The sequence below is a fragment of the Corythoichthys intestinalis genome, chromosome 13 (genome assembly GCF_030265065.1).
Source record: "Corythoichthys intestinalis isolate RoL2023-P3 chromosome 13, ASM3026506v1, whole genome shotgun sequence".
Classification (NCBI taxonomy): domain Eukaryota; kingdom Metazoa; phylum Chordata; class Actinopteri; order Syngnathiformes; family Syngnathidae; genus Corythoichthys; species Corythoichthys intestinalis.
In genome coordinates, this window is record NC_080407.1 from 40,158,159 (window position 1) to 40,163,640 (window position 5,482).

Consider the following 5,482-nt stretch of genomic DNA (forward strand, 5'->3'; position numbering starts at 1 on the left):
TATATATATATATCACCGGCCACTTTGTTAGTTACACCTGTCCAACTGCTCGTTAACACTTATATTCTAATCAGCCAATCACATGGCGGCAACTCGGTGCATTTAGGCATGTAGACATGGTTTAAGACAATCTCCTGCAGTTCAAACCGAGCATCAGTATGGGGAAGAAAGGTGAATTGATTGACTTTGAACGTGGCATGGTTGTTGGTGCCAGAAGGGCTGGTCTGAGTATTTCAGAAACTGCTGATCTACTGGGATTTTCACGCACAACCATCTCTAGGGTTGACAAAGAATGGTCCGGAAAAAAAAATATCCAGCCAGTGGCAGTTCTGTGTTGCCTTGCTGATGCCGGAGGTCAGAGGAGAATGGCCAGACTGGTTCGAGCGGATAGAAAGGCAACAGTGACTCAAATAACCACCCTTTACAACTAAGGTAGGCAGAAGAGCATCTCTGAACAAACAGTACGTCGAACTTCGAGGCAGATGGGCTACAGCAGCAGAAGACAATGCCGGGTGCCACTCCTTTCAGCTAAGAACAGGAAACTGAGGCTACAATTTGCACAAGCTCATCGAAATTGGACAATAGAAGATTGGAAAAACGTTGCCTGGTCTGATGAGTCTCGATTTCTGCTGCGACATTCGGATGGTAGGGTCAGAATTTGGCGTCAACAACATGAAACCAAGGATCCATTCTGCCTTGTATCAACGGCTCAGGCTGGTGGTGGTGGTGTAATGGTGTGGGGAATATTTTCTTGGCACTCTTTGGGCCCCTTGGTACCAATGGAGCATCGTTGGAACGCCACAGCCTACCTGAGTATTGTTGCTGACCATGTCCATCCCTTTATGACCACAATGTACCCAACTTCTGATGGCTACTTTCAGCAAGATAATGCGCCATGTCATAAAGCTGGAATCATCTCAGACTGGTTTCTTGAACATGACAATGAGTTCACTGTACTCAAATGGCCTCCACAGTCACCAGATCTCAATACAATAGAGCATCTTTTGGATGTGGTGGAACGGGAGATTCGCATCATGGATGTGCAGCCGACAAATGACAGATGTCATTAAGTGTTATCCGGCAATTTATGTAACTACTGTAACTTGACATCCATTCAAAAGTGAGATCATTTCCCGGATGACACAAAATGATATCTGTCATAACCCCCCCCCCCCCAAAAAAACGTGCAGTTAGCATGTATTTTACGTAAATATTGCGAACTATGATGCATGTCAGTCTGCAAATGGAGCGGCGACCTTTTTAAACTTTTTCCATTGAAAAATCTTGTGAATAAATGCTTAAATCCCTGAATTATTTATAAATATGGGCGTAAAACGGTCTTGATTCTTGACTAAAAGCAAAAAACGTCCAGTTAGCATTTATTTTACGTAAATATTGTGAACTATAAAGCCAATGCTGTACCGGCTAATTTCTCCTATTGATTATTTTCACAACGTTTCGAAATGCATGCATGGTTCGAAAAATATAATTATTATCTTGAATGCTTGAACAAATCACAAGTCACTAAATCACGACTAAGACATTTTTTCCTCATTTTGAATCCTGCAGCTCGAAGTCCAATGCGGCTTATTTGTCGATTTATTGGGTTCGTTTTAGGTCTGTCCCAGACAACAATTTTTTCCCGATTAGTCAGCAGATTTTTTTAATGATTAGTCACCTATTCTAATACTTATATATTTTTAGGTTGTTGTTGTTTTTTTTGACTAATCTAGCAGTTCAATTTTTGTTGACACTTATTAATTCACAAACATTTTTTAACACTTAAATTCTTTATTAAAGTACAAATAAACACAAATCACAGTAATAAATCACAAACAATGAGGTCAAATACTGAAAGCATTATCTAGTGCAAAAGAATGAAATGATGAACCTTTCCAACATGATTGAAAACATTTCTTAAAGAAATCTACATATTAAAAATACGTCGCATTAATAATTGTATACTACTACATGGGCATACATAATACGTTATAATTAAAGATACATGATAACATCAGTCACCGATAATTATCGGCCGATAATGGCAATTATGACGTCACACAGATAATCCAGATATTAAAAAATTCAACCGATAATGCAATCCGATAATTATATACTTGATTTAGCCTCAAAATGTGCGCAACCGAAGAATTCAGCACGCCGCCTCCTCAACCCCTCCTCCCTCGGGGGCTTCAGACACAACAAGAAGTATTTGAATATTATGGCGGCTGTTACTAAAAAAAAACGACGCTCTCGGCATCTGCGAAACATATACCGTAGAAGTTCTACGAGGCAGAAAGAAAGCGTCCTCATTCAAAACCACTAACCCAGCAGCCATTTAAAACTGCATCACAAAGATTTTTGGAACGAATACTAGGCTCCCGCTAGCGGGAATGCTAAAGCTATTGTAAACACTAACTAAGTTAAAACTACAGGGCTTGTGACGATACAGAGTCGGGCTGTTTGGGAATGCAGCCCAAGGCGGGTGGTAAATTCGCATCTAAGGCTAAACACCGGCACGACTGGAGACCGATAGTCGGCAAGTAGCCGTCTTCCGACGGAGCCCAACGCTCTGTCCGGTCCGGCAGGCCGCCGCCGCCTCGCCAAAGGCGGGGCAGGCCGAGCCCGGCTTCGGGACCTCCGGCGAACACTCCGGTTTCTCGAGCGTCCCCCCACAGCGTGCGAGCAGAGCCAGGACCCGAATACGCCGCGGCGAACCGGCTGGGACGGGTGGATTATCCGGTCCGAATGTAGCTGCCGCCGAGACGAGACACGTTTTTTTTTTTTTTTTTACCTAAATGACCCGAGAACCAAAGCCCTGGATTAAAAAAAATAATGTAGTTTATACGACCACCATTCTTCATGAAAATGTGATGTCCAGTAAGAAAGCTTATCATGACGGCACAGTGGTTAGATGATAATTTAAACATGGAGGAAACGAAGTCAGCCAGTCAATAATGCATTCAGTATGTAAAATGACGAGCGGTCAGATGACTTTGTAACGCTGCCTTTATTTTCGGCTTTACAAAACTCAGGCACAAAACAACACGCACGCGGATGCGAGCTCCAACTCCCATCCAAATAGGACTGCCGTGTATCAGTTTAGCTGCTGTAAAGCAAATGTCGTGAAAGCTGCAAATGTAAACAAAGCGCTGCAGAATGGGTACATGACATCTCGCTCTTTTGAGTTAATCATTTTCACAGTGTGCAACAAAGCATATAACATTAGCAATCACTTTTCAAATAATTTAACGTATTTCTCTGATCAATTACAGTCACAGTAGATAGTCAAATTCTTAAATCAATATTCTGTAGCCACCAATATCATTCAAAATCTTTCCTTCTTCCAAGTTTTTTTATTTTTTGATTATGTATAATAATGTATTGCTTAAAACAAGGCTGTTAAGATTATTTTCAGCTAGCTGTTTTTCTTCCAAGAAATCTGCGAGAAATACACTTGAAGCGATGGCAGATAATTTCACTGATTGCCAATAGATTTACACTTAAAACTGACTAGTTTTAAGGAGGTGTGTTTTGCAGTGTATTAATGTTATATACGTTAGGAATGGCTTACTTTTAAAGGCATTTTTGTGCAACTTAGGTATTTACTCTTTAAGTAATTGTTGCCAAAAGTTTACCATTACGCAATGTCAGACAATCTGTCATCATTTAGATGTTTGAATTGATGACATGTTCATATTTTATGTTGAAAAAAAGGGCAATAAATTATATTTTTGCACAGTAATATTTTCTTTAGTGTATACTTTAAAATTTTACATAAATCTTTTAATTGAATTATCGGCTTGACATTATCGGTTATCGGTTGGAATGAGGAGGAAATTGAAAAATGTATTATCCTGCATCACTAGTTACAGTGCCTTGCAAAAGTATTCGGACCCCTTGAATCTTGCAACCTTTCGCCACATTTCAGGCTTCAAACATAAAGATATGAAATTTAATTTTTTTGTCAATAATCAACAACAAGTGGGACACAACCGTGAAGTGGAACAACATTTATTGGATAATTTAAACTTTCTTAACAAATAAAAAACTGAAAAGTGGGGCGTGCAATATTATTCGGCCCCTTTACTTTCAGTGCAGCAAACTCACTCCAGAAGTTCAGTGAGGATCTCTGAATGATCCAATGTTGTCCTAAATGACCGATGATGATAAATAGAATCCACCTGTGTGTAATCAAGTCTCCGTATAAATGCACCTGCTCTGTGATAGTCTCAGGGTTCTGTTTAAAGTGCAGAGAGCATTATGAAAACCAAGGAACACACCAGGCAGGTCCGAGATACTGTTGTGGAGAAGTTTAAAGCCGGATTTGGATACAAAAAGATTTCCCAAGCTTTAAACATCTCAAGGAGCACTGTGCAAGCCATCATATTGAAATGGAAGGAGCATCAGACCACTGCAAATCTACCAAGACCCGGCCGTCCTTCCAAACTTTCTTCTCAAACAAGGAGAAAACTGATCAGAGATGCAGCCAAGAGGCCCATGATCACTCTGGATGAACTGCACAGATCTACAGCTGAGGTGGGAGAGTCTGTCCATAGGACAACAATCAGTCGTACACTGCACAAATCTGGCCTTTATGGAAGAGTGGCAAGAAGAAAGCCATTTCTCAAAGATATCCATAAAAAGTCTCATTTAAAGTTTGCCACAAGCCACCTGGGAGACACACCAAACATGTGGAAGAAGGTGCTCTGGTCAGATGAAACCAAAATTGAACTTTTTGGCCACAATGCAAAACGATATGTTTGGCGTAAAAGCAACACAGCTCATCACCCTGAACACACCATCCCCACTGTCAAACATGGTGGTGGCAGCATCATGGTTTGGGCCTGCTTTTCTTCAGCAGGGACAGGGAAGATGGTTAAAATTGATGGGAAGATGGATGCAGCCAAATACAGGAACATTCTGGAAGAAAACCTGTTGGTATCTGCACAAGACCTGAGACTGGGACGGAGATGTATCTTCCAACAGGACAATGATCCAAAACATAAAGCCAAATCTACAATGGAATGGTTAAAAAATAAACGTATCCAGGTGTTAGAATGGCCAAGTCAAAGTCCAGACCTGAATCCAATCGAGAATCTGTGGAAAGAGCTGAAGACTGCTGTTCACAAACACTCTCCATCCAACCTCACTGAGCTCGAGCTGTTTTGCAAGGAAGAATGGGCAGGAATGTCAGTCTCTCAATGTCCAAAACTGATAGAAACATACCCCAAGCGACTTGCAGCTGTAATTGGAGCAAAAGGTGGCGCTACAAAGTAATAACGCAAGGGGGCCGAATAATATTGCACGCCCCACTTTTCAGTTTTTTATTTGTTAAAAAAGTTTAAATTATCCAATAAATTTTGTTCCACTTCACGATTGTGTCCCACTTGTTGTTGATTCTTGACAAAAAATTAAAATTTTATATCTTTATTTTTGAAGCCTGAAATGTGGCGAAAGGTTGCAAGGTTCAAGGGGGCCG

General features: G+C 40.8%; 1 protein-coding gene across 1 annotated transcript in view; it reads left to right on the forward strand.

Moving 5' to 3' along the window:
• LOC130928951 (gastrula zinc finger protein XlCGF57.1-like) overlaps window positions 1-5,482 on the forward strand; it is a 107,554-nt gene that overhangs the window by 17,868 nt on the left and 84,204 nt on the right. The gene's annotated exons all lie outside the window — the stretch shown is intronic.